Source organism: Silurus meridionalis, chromosome 16, assembly GCF_014805685.1.
Source record: "Silurus meridionalis isolate SWU-2019-XX chromosome 16, ASM1480568v1, whole genome shotgun sequence".
Lineage (NCBI taxonomy): Eukaryota > Metazoa > Chordata > Actinopteri > Siluriformes > Siluridae > Silurus > Silurus meridionalis.
In genome coordinates, this window is record NC_060899.1 from 5959203 (window position 1) to 5976305 (window position 17103).

The following is a 17103-nucleotide window of genomic DNA, read 5'->3' on the forward strand; positions in this document are numbered from 1 at the left end:
TTTGTATAAAAGAATTTTGAAAAGTTACAAAACTTCTGGTTAAAACAATCTCCTAAATCAGGTTTGGTGTGAACTAAGAAATCATTTCAAATTCAGCCTATTGTAGACTTTCAAGTAAAAAAAAAAAAAAATGTAAACAATAAATAAATAAATAAATAAAATTATTGGGAAGGAAAGAAAGTTTTTATTGGGAAGTTTATAGCAAAAGTGAAATCCAAATATTAATGAAAACTTTGTTCTTTTAAGTTAAAAGAAAACTAAAGTTTGCAAGGAATGACCTTTTATAAAAAAAATAATAATAATAAAATTTAAAAAAAGTGAAAAAAAGGGTGAAAAAAAATGACCAAAAAGTAGTGCCAAACCAAAAGACATATTCAGATGCCAAATCTTTAGCATTCACCCCCTCTGTTTTTTTTCCCCGTGCAACTCATTTTTCATCAATCTTCACAGGGTTACACACTCTCCCACACAAGGAAGCCTGAGATGATATTTTCTAAATAACTGACTGCCACCATGACTACAGTAAACAAAAGAGGCCTAGGTCCAGTGTTTATTAACAAACACATCTTGCTTCTGGAGCTATTTAACATTAACCAGGTGGTACGATCTGAGGATCTGGCAGGTGCAATAATACACTGGAAGGGCCTTATGTAAACAGCTGGTGGGGGCGGGGAAGCATTTCAAAAAGCAACACAGCTAGAGTAAACAGTAGAGAAAATCTCTAGACAAACAACCAGCCCTTCTCTTTACATGAATGTGAACCAGAACACAGCTTGGAGGATTTTTTTTGGCCTGGAAGATAGAACACATTGTAGTTTTACTGGAAAGATCCAAATATTGCACTACTTACCCTCACAGCTGTTGTCTTTGCAACGATTTATTTGATTTTACATGAAAAGGACAAGTGCAGATAGCTATTCATATCTGCCAAATCAGTCCGAAGGGGGGAAAACATCCTTATCACTGCCACCAGGATGCACTTTTCTCCACTCAAGCTTGCATGATATCATACACTTAATCTTCTAACGTCTTGATAACAAACATTAAACAATGTGACCTACATTATGTATTATGGAAACACAGAGAACAAAAGTGGTGTTCAAGACACTGTCAATATGTTGGGTGGGGGGAAAAAACGAGATAATCCATTTCAGAAAGAAACAATACAGAAGAAATGAGAAATGTTTGAGATTGTTGTTTCTTTTTGCTGTCAACAAGGTTCAGTGCAGAAGATAAAAGAAATGAGTCATGAGAATTAATTGAAAGTGGGTTTAAGCGTTTAAATTTTTTTATTATTATTTATTTATTTATTTTTATACATAGTTTCATAGACTGGATTAGTGAATTAACACCTTCAGAATTCTAGACGGAGCTTGAAACAGATGCAAAACTATTTTGCGTCCAGCAGCATTTTAACAAGCATTAGAGGTAACGTTACATGGACATCGAAAAATTAAGACCTGTTTCAAATCATTTAAGTCATAGAACAGCAAATTTAAGACATTTTAAGGCCCAAATCTTAGCTTTCTAATTTTTAGACTACACAGAAACCCTGTTTTTGGATAGTAAAATCTTATCAGGGTTCACTTTATTAATTAAATTTATTATTTTGTTTTCTTCCAATTATTTTTTTTTAAAACTCTGCAGCTTTTGTAATTTCGGCTTTTAATGGAACATCAACTGACCAAACACTAATCAACCAAATGCTCCCTGCCTTTTGAAACCCCACCTCCTCTACATCAGACACTAAAGATAAAGTCTCAATCAGTGAATGCACTCAGGTACAGACATCCCAGCCAGATTCACTCAGTATTCTGTCATTGGCACTGCAGGAAATACAGCTAACACAGTTTCTTCACAGAGCCCCAGCCAGCTAAATGATCACAGCTACAGGAATTTTCCTGGTTATGGTATGACACAGAGAAAAAAAAATGTTTACTGTTAACAAAAAAATAATAATAATGTTTTTTAAATTACAGAATGTGTCGATGTTTGGTCTGCCCCCTTGTGCCACCGTAATTCCTAAACTAATACAATGTGCTGGTGATAAAGCAGCAAAGAATGAGATAAAATGATTGAAAATGAAAATCAATGCAGCTTATGTGATTACAGTACAAGAAATACCTGTAGGCAATTAACCAGCAGAACAGACCAGGAAAAAGAAGACCTTGAAAACAAAAGAATGTGTTAACAAGTAGAACAGACCAGACAAGAAGAGAAATGCAGGCTTATGAAATAAGTTCATGTGAACTTATAAAAATATGTATTAACATGATTGACGAGTCATAATTGTGCATGCTATTTATTCTATTATTATTATAATGTAGAGGAGTGCAGAAGACCTCGCCTGAAATGCGGGAGGTCAGGGTGAGGCAGCCCTGAGGTAACAGTGACGCTCACAAAGTAAAGAGTGTGTGGTGAAAAATGTGCAGAGTGGCATGTAAGGCAAAAAAAAATTGCTCCAAAATAAGAACAATAAAAATCCACAGTCACTTATTTTTTATTTGTTTTTCAACCCAAGTTAATATCAATCTCAAGCCATATTAACTGCTCTTGTGGCTAAATGAACAAGGCCAAGCTACAAAATCTAGTGTAAAGTCTTCTCAAAAGACGGTTACAGAATATGAAAGCAATGCTGATGGAATATGGTTGCTCAACAAGCACACGTATGTATCTCGCCAGGTGTCCACATTCTTTTTGCCATATAGTGGTTGAAACGTCATCAGATTCGTAAAATTCAGAAAGTCTCTCGCTGCATGTACAGACATTCTTTTTGCTTAAAGTTTTCAAAATGCACCTTTTGTGCTGACAGTTGTGTTGTCATGATTCATGGCTTCAATATTAACACACCGGCTTCACAATGTTCAATCAACTTTAGTTCACCTAGCCAAATAAATCACAGCTCTATCTCTTCAAAGCAGAAGCTCAGAAAAAAAAAGGTTACAGGTAATTTATGATTTCCAATTAGAAACCGTGTAAAGGTACTTAACATGCACAACGTGATCTTCGAAAATACACTAAAGGATACAACACATGTTCCATCCCATTGACAACGAATGGTAGCAAGAGACCCCCCTTTATACAACAAAGCTGAAAAAACTCCTTGTTTGCCAGCTTCTAATCTGTATGTTATGTTCCACTAGTTACAATCTCATGCCCGTAGACGTTGTCTGTGTGTGTAGTCGAGCTGGTAGTGTTGTTTTATCATGCTTTTGTAGTGTTTGGCTGCTCTTAGTTGCATCTCACTTGTGCAACATGCAGAATCATATCCCGTGAGGAATCTTCTCTGCATTCCACAAGTTTGTTTTGTTTTAGGAGACGCTGATAACGTTACAGAAAACGTTGAATAGATAAACACATCTTTCTGCAGCCATTTACACCTGTTGGCGAATTTTATTCTGCTTCCACTAATATAAACGCAGGTCCATGTTAGTATAAAAAAATAAAATAAACAATAAAAAAAGAGAGAAATCAAGCGGTGTGTGTGTGTGTGTGTGTGTGTGTGTGTGTGTGTGTGTGTGTGTGTGTGTGCGTGTGCGGGGGGGGATTATGGTGTTAAGGCCCTAAGAACAACTTAAATGAACCAATGGTTGAATTTGATTGAGTAGTGATAAAAGAGCCATGCTAATGCTAACAGGCTATTGTATTTTCATCATAAGGAAACCTTATACAGGATAATTATACTGTCTCTGCTTTTAAGTCCTTGTTGAGGGTCGAGATGCTTGTCAGCAAGATTCCTGGCAAAGTTATTTTAAATAACCGGAATCATCTGCAATGTAGGCACAATATGTCCATAACGCACACCTCGAGTGAGTTTGTCTGTTCAAGCTGAGGGAGTGAAAAGAAATCAATAACACCACACTGTAATGTATTTATTCAGTGCTTCTAGGTCCTGATTGTGGAAAAATGGTCTACAAATAATTCAAGATAATTAACATGACTAATATCAATAATCCTATCAACAACAAGACCTGGTCAGTGTTGCGAATGTGCAATTCATCAGGTGGCAAGGTTCGGAGAACAGCATCAGGTTCTGCAGTACTGCGAATTGTATTTTGAAGAATGTGGCAGTTGGCGAATTTAAACATCTCTTCAAAAAAAAGTTTCTTCTGCGAAAGTCTCAAGGCAGTACAGGTTTTTCTCATGCTGCTGACTACAGCCTACTCAACCTGCTTGTCGAGAGCCTGCTCAGAATTATGATTATCAAGCACACTGGAAAGTTGACACCTAAAACTTGGGAAAGCTGAAAATTCCTAACCGAATCCCAATTATACTCACAGTTTGCATGGGGCTTGCAATGTGATTTGGGAAGGTGACGCAAACTTTTCTGATGCGCTAAACTGAGCACGAATCCTGCATCTGATGCACATTTTCTACATTTAGATTAAGTTCACTCTGGAAATAACTAATCTTTTGTGGAAGTGTGTTTCAGAATTTCTCTTTGGGGGGGAAAAAAAAAAAAAAAAGATTTTAGAGTAGCGATTCACATGAGTAACTCCAAAAATGGAGAATACGGGGGACTGCGAAGAAGTGCTGCTCCTGTCATGCACATGGTGTGAACTTGTTCAATTCACAGGGTGTGTTTTAACACACAGGGGTCAACTATACAAGTTCCCTCACAAAAAAGTAGTTAATGACAGTGATATATAGCTTAAATACCCCACAGAAACATCCATGATTGATTATATTTTTATTAACAAAAATACACAATTAACAAGTACACTGGTTAGTTTGCCCTAAGGCCTGACTGTGGGTTTAGTCCTATAGAGTAGCTTTAGTCTCCTCACCACTGCACTGACTAATGATGAACCCTGAGGAAGAAAGCTGCGAAACATAAGCTCGTTTTATTTATTGCCGCCTTCAGTTTAACAAAATTAGGGTGGTGGGCTAACTGCGTATCCCAGAGCTGGTCTGTTAGCGAATCTAGGTGAAAGGCACTTCCAACATACCCACCAAAGTATTTCTCGATGGTACATGCCTGGAGAATGAGAGCATGTATGGCAAGCAGTGTTTATCTTGTCAACAAAATTACTGGAAAATATCATCACCGCCTAACAACACTGAAAAAAACCCACAGCGATGAAATCAAAGTGATTTTAATGTCAGTCAACCGATGAAAAACGTAATTATACAAAATATCGCTGTAAGGATGTTAGTCATGCACTAAGAAAATCTGCCACACAACATAATCAAAGAATGAAGAAAATTATTTCTACTTGTGCTGTTTTTGTTATGCAGCCATACTGTTTGAGCTAATTTCTTTATTCCTTTACAGATTAGTTTACATCACCTCTTAAAATCCACATCAGGCCTCAAAAACCTAAACAAAGGCATAAATAAAGAAATTCCAAATACCCGTTTCCCAAGAAAATAACAGCTCATTCTAAAACACACACTTATCAGCACAAAAAGACAAGGTGTAACATCTAGTATCAAAGCTGTTGTTAAAAATAAAATTCTTTAACTATAAATCTCCTCTTCAGCTACTATTTCTCAGATTCCTGCTTCCCCTACTCGCGAGCCAGAACACACCACGTCTGGGTGTAAATTTTACTAGACAGTAAAAATTGGACAGTGATATGAATGCAGTTCCAAGTTAGAGAGAGAGGTGAAGAGCAAGCAAGGAAGGAGAACTGGACAGAGCAACAAAAACATGGAGTAATGAAAGCAAAACAGGACGAACCCAGCAAATCTTTCATCTCTGTTAATGACGGGGTTTTTATTAAGGCTGTGAGTCTGACTGCTACTAGATAACATCCAAATGTCAGCTAATGCAAGATTACAGTACAGGTAGTCTCTCTAATATTTGCACACTTGCAGTTTTCAGATATTTTGAAGCTATAAAAGAATCATATGACTGTGGCCAACCATATCAACAAAGAAGAAATGCAATTATCTTGCTTATAAAGCAGCTATATGGACAATTGTTTGCCATTAACCAACTGATAATTAGTGCATGCGATGCACAATAAACTAATGTAATTTAACCACATTAATGTAGTTACACAGCACATATAAAAGCTTGCAGAATCGGACAGTTAAATAAGCATTACTTAAAAAGATGTCAGGTTTTTAAAGCCAATAACATTTGATCACACTTTGATTAAGTGTCTTACACAACTGAAAACAGTAATGAATGACATTTTGTTGATATTGACAATGAAAAGCTATATTTGTATGATGCAACTCATATAAATATAATATTGCCTAGACTGTTTCATGTTCAAGACCAGCATCATGACATAAGATTAGACAACATGCCCCTCGAACACACTCACAACTACAATTAGCAAACTATTCAATTCAATTCTAGAACTCATCAAACTGTGTGGATATAAGATTTGGGGTTCATGTGCAAACCATGGGTTCACTAAGTGGTACAAACACCAATGTGGAAGTAGGATTTTACCCTCTGATCATTCAAATTCATTCAATTTCATGCCAACCTAAACAGTATCAACACAGAGGCCCTCCATCACAAGGCCATAAGATGCTAAGAATTATCCTCAGAAAGAATTCCCCTCAGCCTACTGGTCCTACTTCCCCTCAGCCTACTGAGCTGACTTTATAATCCAATACCTGCCCAGCCAAACCCCAGCACAAAACCCCAGAAAGAACCAGAAAGAATATAAATCGGCAGGAATTCCTGAGAACAGTGACCAAAACTACATTAAGAAAAATGCTAATCAGGTATACACACTGTAAACACAACCAGGCCACAGTGACAGACAGAACTGGCTACCAAAGAAGACTCCACTACACACAGATTTACGTTGATATTTACGGCATTCAGCAGACACCCTTATCCAAAGTGACTTTACATCTATCTCATTTACACACATAAAGCTGCTGAGGGTTAAGGCCCTTGCACAAGGGCCCAGCGGTGTCAGCATGTGGTGCTGGGATTTGAATTCATGACCGTCCAAACTAAAAGTTAAACTTCTTAACCACATAGTTACCACCCCTCAACACTTGAGAAAGATTTATAGCTCATACCTGGTTGCCAGGTTTGTGACGTCCTGACAAGAGTAACCAGTGTAACAGGACCACCGACTGCACAATACCAAACCGTGTAAACATGCAGAAAATGCTCAGACTTTATTGCTATCGTTTATCATTTTACCATGTGTAAATGCATGTCTGTAACTTGATCTTATAAATGCTTTGCCAAAACCAGCCTAATTGTCCCCAATATGAGAGATAGAATGAGAGAAAGAGATTCAAATCTAAGAAAAAAATCCAAAATAAAGCCCAGATAACTGATTGAGTTTAGAAAAAAAAACTAAATGCTTTAATTTTTTTCAGTCTTGTTCAATGTTTATTTTCTTTTTCCATCAACCTCATTGCGATATGTTTAAAAGTTTGCGTGCTCACTACACAAAATAGAAAATGTTCGAAAGCTGCATCAAGAAAAGTGTACAAAGAAATTCCTAAAGTTTCCTACCTCACAACTGAAGCTGAGAAATAACTCGAGGCATTTTTTTTACAATCTCTATAATCACACACACACACGCACACACCTACTTTCAATTCTGTGTTTTTAGTTATCTGGATCTAAATAACTGTATGGTGCTCACCAACTTCTATAATCTTCTAAACTCAATCACTGCAGATTTCCCAGGACCTACAGCAGCAAATCCAAATCACCCCTCCACCATCAGGCTTGACAGTTGGTATGAGTTTGTAGTGAAACATTGTGTTTGGGTTTTACCAAACATGGTGCAGTGCATGATGACCAAATATCTTCACCTTGGTCTCATCAGTTCAAAGAATATTTGGTAGGCTTTAGAAAAATAGCGTTTTGCCAAGTCATCATTCCATTAAAACCATAATTGCAAGGTCATTTACAGATTGCGCATGAACATTTAATGTGCTTAAAGAGGCCTGTAGCTCTTGGTATTTGCTTTGGATTTTGAGTATTTAATAGTGTGGACCTTGCAAGATTGGGAACGTTGGCTTTTTATTTGTAAACAACCATTATCATTGTACAATAATGAATTTCATGTATTTTGCATATGGCCTTATAACCCCATCACTGACTAATGGGCAGCAATCATAGCTAATGTAGTTTCTTCTTCTGCAAAATTACACAATATGAAACAATGTAAACTGATCTCTGGGATTCAGAACAATTTGGACAATGAGTATATTTCAGAATATAGCAGCTACTTGGCTGTATCACATTTGCATTCAAAAGTCAAGTCAAGAAAATAATATAAAATGTCTCAGGAATGTGATTTTCCTTTAGGATGTGTGATTTCTGTGAATTCCACATACAGACACAATGCTTCTGGTCAACTCAAATTAAAGCAGTTTTTTCTATATAAAGTAGCACACTGTCTGAACAAAACTAGTTTTGAACATTTATGAAGTGGAAAAAGATGCAGATGATTAATTTTAATCGGAGTCTGCCCATCAAACTTTCAAGGCCACTCACATACAACAAAAAATAAATTCTAACTGCAAAACAGCAACTGTAGAAGCATATTAATTAAATTTCACAATATTATTTTATTTTACACTGCCTGGGCACAGATGTCACCACCAGGATTTAAGTAAATAGTCTACTACTGGATAAATACTGCAATGGTTAATGTTTCAGCTGGCAACAAGTTACTGGCTAACCCAAATGATGCAGTGAGTAGCTTCTTATTTCTTAAACATCCATGCCAGAAGATATTCTGTGATCATAAAAAAGATGTTACTCTGTTTTAGATGCCATGAGAATCTTCAGGGGGTGCTAGAGAAGACAATAAAAAGTCATCAATACAAGATCTTGGAGAGCAAACATGATACAAACTCTGAATGGAAATTAATGTTGTAACATTGCACAAGCTTAAAAATTAAATATTAGTGTGTGTGAGACTTTTTCTGGTCAGGCAGTGTATTATTATATTACAACCCTAATTCCAAGTTGGGACACATTGTGAAAATTTTATGAAAGTGAAATGCAATGATCTGCAAATATTGTAGACCCATATTCATAAAAGAACATAAAAACGTTAACACTACAGAAATGTACCATTTTAATGATAATATACGGTCATTTTGAACTGCAACACATCACAAAAGTTGGGGCAGACCCATGTTTACCACTGTGTACCATCTGCTATTCTTTCAACAACAGTCTGTATACCTTTGGGAACCGAGGAGACCATTAGCTGTAGTTTTGGAAGCAAAATGTCTCATTTACATCTGGTTCAAGATTCTAGCTGCTCAACAGTCATGGGTCTTCTTTGTCTATTTTTCATTTCATGATTCACCAGATGTTTTTAAATGATGAAAGGGCTAGACTACAGGCAGGCCAGATCAGCACCCAGACGCTTCTACCACAAAGCAACATTATTCTAACAGACGCAGTATAAGTTTTAGCATTGCCCTGCTAAAATACGCAAGGCCTTCTCCGAAAGAGCTTCAAAACCTGTACATACCTTTCAGCATTGAAGATGCCCTTCAAGATGTGCAAGCTGCCCATTCTATATGCCCTAATGCACCCCCTATACCATCAGAGACGCAGGCGTTTGAACTGAGCCCTGATGATAAACCAGACAGTCCCTCTTCTCTATAGTCTGGAGGATGCGGCATCCTTCTTTTTTTGTGTTTTTTTTTTTTTTTGGTTTGTTGGACCAAAGAACAGTTTCCCACTTTGCCATTTCTGAGTCATGTTCACATGTGGCTTCTTCTTTGCATGATATAGCTTAAACCTGCATTTGTGGATAATGTGGCGAACTGTGTTCACAGACGGTGATTTCTGGAAGTGTTTTGAGCCCATGCAATGATTTTCATTACAGAATCATGCTTGGTTTTTAATGCAGTGCCACCTGATGACCAGAAGACCACAGACATCCAATATTGATTTTCACCCTTGTTTGTTGCACACAGAGAGATTTCTCCTAATGCTCAGAATCTTGTCGATTATGCATTCACAGTATTATGTACTGTAGATTATGAGATATAGAAAGTCTTCGCAATATTATCTTGAGGAACATTATTCTCAATATTCTCAATATTCCATAATTTGTAGACAGTTTTTCACAGATTGGTGAACCTCTGCCCAACTTTATTTCTGAGAGACTTTCCATCACCAAGATACTCTTTCTGTGTTCAATTATTTTACTGACCCGTTGCTAGTTTACTTAATCAGTTGAAAAATGTTCCTCCAGCTGTTTCTTTTCAGTAACACATACTTTTCCCAAATTTTTCGAGACACTGAACCATGAAATTCAAAATGACCTTGTCCCGTCCCTAAATTGGTACATTTCCTCAGTTTAAACACTTTTGTTTTCTATGTTTTATTGTAAATAAAACATGGGTATATGAAATCATTTTGTTTTTATTAAGATTGTACACAACGCCCCAACTTTTTTGGAACTGCGGTTGTATAATAATAATAATATAATTAACTGAATAATTTTTACAGAATATAGTAAGAATATGCAAACAAATGACCATTTCTGAAAAATATGCCCTGTTTTCCTGGTGTATAATAGGAAGTGCAGATATCTTAAAACATATGCTCAAACCAGAGAACTTTCAACAGATGCAACAGATGGTTGAGGAAATACAAACAAGGTATAAAAAAAGAAAAGCTTACGAAAATGAAAAAAAAAAAAAAGCAAAAATAAGTGCCATAACACTCTAACAGGTGTTATTTTGCCGAGGCCTGGACCCATGGAAACACGGTCTGGCCATGCAGCAAAGAGGATCATGAAGGGTAGAAAAGAGAGCACGATAACCAGGTTCAGCATTACACAGTTGAGCTGTTCTTTGTGGTTGTCGAGTTTTAAAATGAACTGTTAAAACTTTCACTTTCATAACAACAAGCTGTTTGGAGACATTACAAAGAAAGGAGCTCTTCCTGAAAGAATCTCACATCTCATAAACATGAGAACCTCGAATGGCATCGTGACTTTGTGGTAATGCACACTATCAGCGGATGCGGTGGATCAGTGACGCTCTGTGGCCAGTTGTTCAGGGGCTTTTTTGAGGTCTGATCATGAATTCACTAAGTATCGGGATACTTCAGTGCAAAAGCTCAGGGGCCTCTGCCATAATGCAACACAAAAAAAAAAAGTTACATACCTCTACAGTTGTCTCTTATATTGTTATATAACACTGCATGTGGCAAAAGTACATTTTCAATAAAAAAAAACTGATTTTTAAACCCGTGTTTTATACAGGCCATTCAGGATTCAATGAAAATGTTACATGTTCTTGTATGATTGTTTATAGCATTTTTTTTTCTACATTTACTTAATATATTACACAAACATTCTAACAATCAATGTAGTACAGATCTCATGATGCCACAAAATGCTTTGACTATTGATGGATAGATAGATTTCTGGTTTTATTGAACAGCAAAATGAAGAATAATCCAAATAAGAAAAATGTAAATTGCAACCAAAACTGCATCCTCTACACAACTAACAACATTTTTACTATCTACATTATCGCTATTATTTATATATATTTATATATACACACACAAATATAATAGCGATAATGTAGGTAGTAAGAGGTCAGTATGTGTATGTATATATATATATATATATATATATATATATATATATATATATATATATATATATATATATATATATATATATATATATATATATATATATATACACACACACATACACACACACATACACACACACACACACATACATACATACATCCATACATATACACACACACTGACCTCTAATTTGAATGCCATCAAGCATTTCGAAATCAAATTAATTAACAGTGGGAGTTTACTAGTCAGTCAAAAGGGTGAGAAGACATGTCATAGTTGCGAAATGGACAAGCAGGTTCAGGAGGTCGACTTGCCATATGGCTCGCCTGACACGCAGTCGTCTCAGTAAAATCCAAATGATCATTTACGTGTTGTGTGAAGAAACCCCAAACGGCTTATAGACAAACAACAATGTGTTGACTTGCTAATCAAGGACTCGAAGATTATATATAACCACAAACACTTCTTAGAAAAGGATCATGAATACAACCGAAGAGTTGTCACTTCTGCGTATACTCGAGTATATTCTGAGTATACTCGAGTACTCTTATAAGATAAGATAAGATAAGATAAACCTTTATTCGTCCCACAGTGGGGAAATTTCTAAAGCTTATCTAGCTTTCCACACTCAATTTGTCACATTTGGACTTCAATTTCTTAATAAAAACAGTGTTTTTGGTCACTTGCCTGGTAAAGTTTTTCTGCTACCAGCAGTCAAATGCAAAATATCAAACGAGAACACAAGCTAGGAATCTCTCAACAGACCGACGGCACTTTCACCGTGCACCTTATAACACAATCAGACCTGCATGATCAAACCCACCCACCCGCCCGCCCAATCGCCCCAGCCACACCACAATCACAACACACACCCACACAGCAGAAACGCAGTCAAATCACTCGATCACTCAATATGTGAAAAAAAAGTGTCAAACTGTCAGAAACACTCCATGTACGTCTTTATGTCATACCCTAAAACTAATGTTTGAATCAGCTCCAGTGAATCATGCGTTTTAAATAACTACTATCAATATGTGGTCTCTAAATCCTATATTAAAGAGATTGCAAGCAAGTCAAGTCAATTGTCAATTCAACCATATATTGCTGCTGCAGTACACAGTGAAATGAAACAACGTTCCTGCTACAACAACCACAGAAAACAGAAAACACATGGCTAAGGACTAGTAAGGGTCCTCGCCACATAAACTGCATGTGTGCAACCTGGTGCAAACAGCGCAAAGACAACACAAGACAGTGTACGACAATACAGGACAGTGCAAGACAAATACACAAAATAAAAAAAATAGCTCCACCAGTAAACCTGTTGTAAAGAGACGTAAAGTGAACAGTAACAAAAATGTAAACAAAATGTGCAAAGAGATGCCCTTGCATCTTGCCCTAGCAGGATCGTTATCCAACAGCAACCACATACAGACGATTATGATCCGGAAACAGCATCAAAAACCTGCAGCACCTTGAATGTAGGCTATTCTTGTTGAAAGAAAAATCAACAAAATTCCTAAAACAAATGCTTCAAAGGCAACAGCAGTGTGCAGAGATCTCGAGGCCCACAGGCTATGCAACACCTGGTTCATGGCCATTCAGATGCAGAGGAGTCACTTTAAACGGGACTCGAAGCTTTTAATTACCTGGCAGAGCCTTTTATTCGAAAGTAGTTCACAAGTCGGCGAGAACACAATCCAAGCTAGCGGTTGAGGTTTAAGTGGATCTTTGGAATTTTGTCCTAATGACCTTTGGATGACGAGCACCAAAACTAAGTCCACTATGCAAAAAAAAACCCAGCTACCATCTATCTGAAACGCCGCCTGAGCATGTGGATCGGATTTAAATCTAGCTTCCTTGTATCATAACCGAAATTTTGAATGATAGTTGCGGTTTTGATCCCTCTGTCATTCAGTGTAGAATCAGCAGCAGTAAATTCACAGCCTGTTTCCTTTCTCTCAACACTTGACAAAGACAGCGCTACCAGTCTGACCAGCTAAGTTTCTGTTTTGGCAACTTAGAGCCACTCAAATATAGATAGCTGCAGGAAAGACAGAAGGTTCGGCTACAATTCCATGGAAAAGTAACAGAGTCATCATCACTATTACATCAGGTTGCTCCTGCCACCTGTCCGCCAGTCCTCCCATGCCCATCCTGATACTCTAACCTCTACTTGGGGTCTCTTTTTCCCTGTCCCACACTCCTGTCACATGTTCACCTGGATATTGAACACATAAACCTCTATAATCACGAAATCCTACACTGATGATTTAACACTCTACAGACCTCATCGAGATTTTCTTGCCCTCATCACCTCCGGCTTTCTCATTAGGCACAAATTAGAATTGAAGCCCTCCATCTAGATCTCTCTTTTTTTGTTAAACTATACGCTTTGTGAACATTGTGAAAAGAGCTAGACAAATACAAAAAAAAGCAATTGTCATAAGAGTTATAATTAATAATAGATCCTAGATAGAATGAATTGGAAATATAGGGATCTGTAGAGAAGTCTGATCGCAGTCCAGACCTAAATGAAGACACTGTTGTTTTCCACGAATCAGTCTGCAGACATGATATAAAGGAAACGACCCCTTGCTGACTGTATCCTCCCAGGCAGGAGGTCTGTCCCATTCTACCCAACTCAGCTAGCTAACTTCATCAACTCTTCTCGACAGCAGCATGTGTGCGTTAGTCACAGCTGAGCTTGGAGCCACCGCTCCACAGACACCAGAAACACCGAGAAACGCCGCGATGAACCGATTCCAGCACTCCAACTACTCGGAAGTAGCAGCGCGCCAGCACTTTGGATTGGGCTAGCACTGCTAACAATGTACACTCAGTTAGCTTAGCTTCCCAGCCACGCATATATATACACACATATACACTCACACACAGGGTCATATTAGCCGGATAGCAAAAAAACTGAAATACAGCTTTTAAACGCCTCGGAAAGGTCGTGAGGTAAAGCTGCGGGTGTGAACAGACTCACCGGAATGGAGTTTGTGTAACGGAGGGACTGGCAAAAAAAAATAAAAAAGAAAGAAAATAAAGTTTATTTGAAGAGAGGCACAGAGAGAGAGAGAGAGAGAGTGTTTCAGAGCGATAGCAGGAACACGCAGCTCGCGCTGCCTCGCGCTACTGAAACCGCGCTCGCGCACAGCAACGGCGCACTACAATGTCAACAAATGTGTTCCTCCGCTTCTAGGAACTATATGCGCACGCACACACACACATAAAATGAACTCACACACTTGATGCAATTTTTTTTTTCGAATCCACATTTTTAAACATGCGCCCGATTTGTTTTAATTGCTCAAATATCTATTTCATAACAAGCGGTTTTAGTGTTGTTCTTTTCGCTTAAGTTCTGGGTGATCTGGCTAGTCAAATCGTGACGTCATGTTCACCTGCTAAGTGCGAGCGACAGTGAAAAGAAAAGAAAAAAGAAAAATTGGTGGTTTAAAATTCTTGTCTTGTGATTTTGCAGATGCCATGCAGATTGCCTTTTAATCTGTCGCAATTCCACCAGCAAGTACTGTTAGCCTGGAAAATCTGCCATGTCCACAATTCTTTATTTTGCTTTATAATGGGAAAATGCTAATATTACCATTCACTTTTTCTTCCCAAATGGCACCTAAAAGGTATTGATCACATATCTTTGTTACTTGATGATTCAGGATCTGAATTTCCTATTCCTTTTAGAGAATATAAATCAGTGATCAATGCTTTTCTAAATGGCTTATTACAACTTTGTAAATGTAGTTTTAGTGTGTGTAAAATAGTAACTACTTACAACAACCCAACCATAGGTGGCGTTCTCATCTCTGATAGAAAATGTAACAATTTTTCAACATACGCGTCAAACCATTTCCAAGTTCCAAAAAGTACATTTATTCAAGAATTGATTACATAAACTGGCTCATTTCATACAAATGTCCTATTCCAAACAAGGTTAAAGAAGTTGACCTTAAACTATTACACTGTATTTATCCTGTTCATTTCATAATTGCACAATATGTGGACATGCGGACCTGTGTACATTTTGTAACCAACAGAAAGCATGTATTCCTCCTTACTTGTGGTGTATTACAAGCTTTTTGGCGGAAAGTTGAAAAATTACTTTTTTAACTTCATTCATGATTCTTTTAATTTCATGTTAAATGATATAATGATGTTTTTCAGCCATAGTAATAAGCCACTTACGCGCATTGTCAACTTTTATATTTTAATGGCCAAGTTCTACATTCACAAATGTAAATTTTCTAAATCACTTCCTACAATATTGCCTTTCCTCTGTGAAATACAAAATCTTTTAAACTCGTTGAATCTAATAGAAAACCACAAATCTTTGTTATTGTCTTGACACTCAGGTCTGATCATTGATACACTGAATTTTTTTTCCTGCTAATTAGTTTGTTTATTCTTATTTTTCCTTCCTTTAATTACTTTTTTTCTAGTCTAGTCTCATTTAATCAATTTTTTTTTGTTTGCTTGTACTGTATATCTTCTATTTATTTTTGTTCCGTTAACTGTGGATAGTTATTTGTGTGATTCAATCTTTTGTACCTGAATCTTGTAAGTTGTATTGTTATTCTAAAAAAAAAAAAAAAACCTGAAAAAAAAAACGTCGACTTCAGACTTGATCAGTGATGGATCAGTAACAGGTCGGTGATAGATCAGTGATAAATCAGTGATGGATCAGTAACAGGTCGGTGATAGAGCAGTGATAAATCAGTGATGGATCAGTAACAGGTCAGTGATAGATCAGTGATAAATCAGTAACAGGTCAGCGATGGATCAGTAATGAATAGGTGGTGGATCGGTAAAAAATTGGTGATGGATTGTATTAGATCAATAATGGATCAGTAATAAATCAATAATAGATCAGTAATGGGTGATGCATTTAAGATGGACCTGTGATGGATCAGTATAGATGGGTAATGGTTCATTAAAATATCAGTCATGGATCTGTGATGCATCATTAATAAATCAATGATGAATCAGTGATGGATCAGAAATGATTTAGGGTTAAATCGATAATAGGTCACTGATTGATCAGTAAAGGATCGATAAGGGATCAGTAAAGAATGTGTAATGGGTCGATGATAAAACGTGTTAGTACATTAATGTCATGTGAGACAAATACAATAAAAAAAATTCAAGAGTCAAGAGTACTGTAAAGCAAGCTATTCTCGTAGTGTAATAACTAAAAATAAATTGTTGCATTAAAACAAGTTTTATGGATTTAGCAACAGATGGAGTTAAAAGAAACCGACAGGCTGATGGTAAAGCGGTGTTTGGCGCCACACTGTGGTGTACAGAGTCATAATCAAAGAGATGCACAGTTATTTCTTTCTTTATAATCCCAGCTTGTTAAGAAACATGTCTCAGAGCACAGGGTCAGTCACGATACAGTGTTTCTGGAGCAGAGGGTTAAGAGCCATGCTCAAGGGCCCAACAGTGGAAGCTTGGCAGTGCTGGGGATCGAACCCATGATCTTCTGATTAAATAACCCAGAGCCTTAAACATTGAGCTACCACAACACATTTTTGAATTATGAATGTAACACATGCAAA

The 17103-nt window shown here is 37.0% G+C and overlaps 1 protein-coding gene across 3 annotated transcripts in view; it reads right to left on the reverse strand.

The window, feature by feature from the left end:
* foxp1a (forkhead box P1a) overlaps positions 1-14695 on the reverse strand; it is a 43755-nt gene extending 29060 nt beyond the window's left edge. Inside the window, exon 1 of one of the 3 annotated variants that reach the window (XM_046869718.1) lies at positions 14517-14695. The gene's annotated coding sequence lies outside the window, so the exon portion shown is untranslated. The remainder of the gene's footprint in view (positions 1-14516) is intronic. The other 2 variants (XM_046869717.1, XM_046869716.1) reach the window with 2 other exon arrangements.
* Between the last annotated feature and the right edge of the window lie 2408 nt (positions 14696-17103).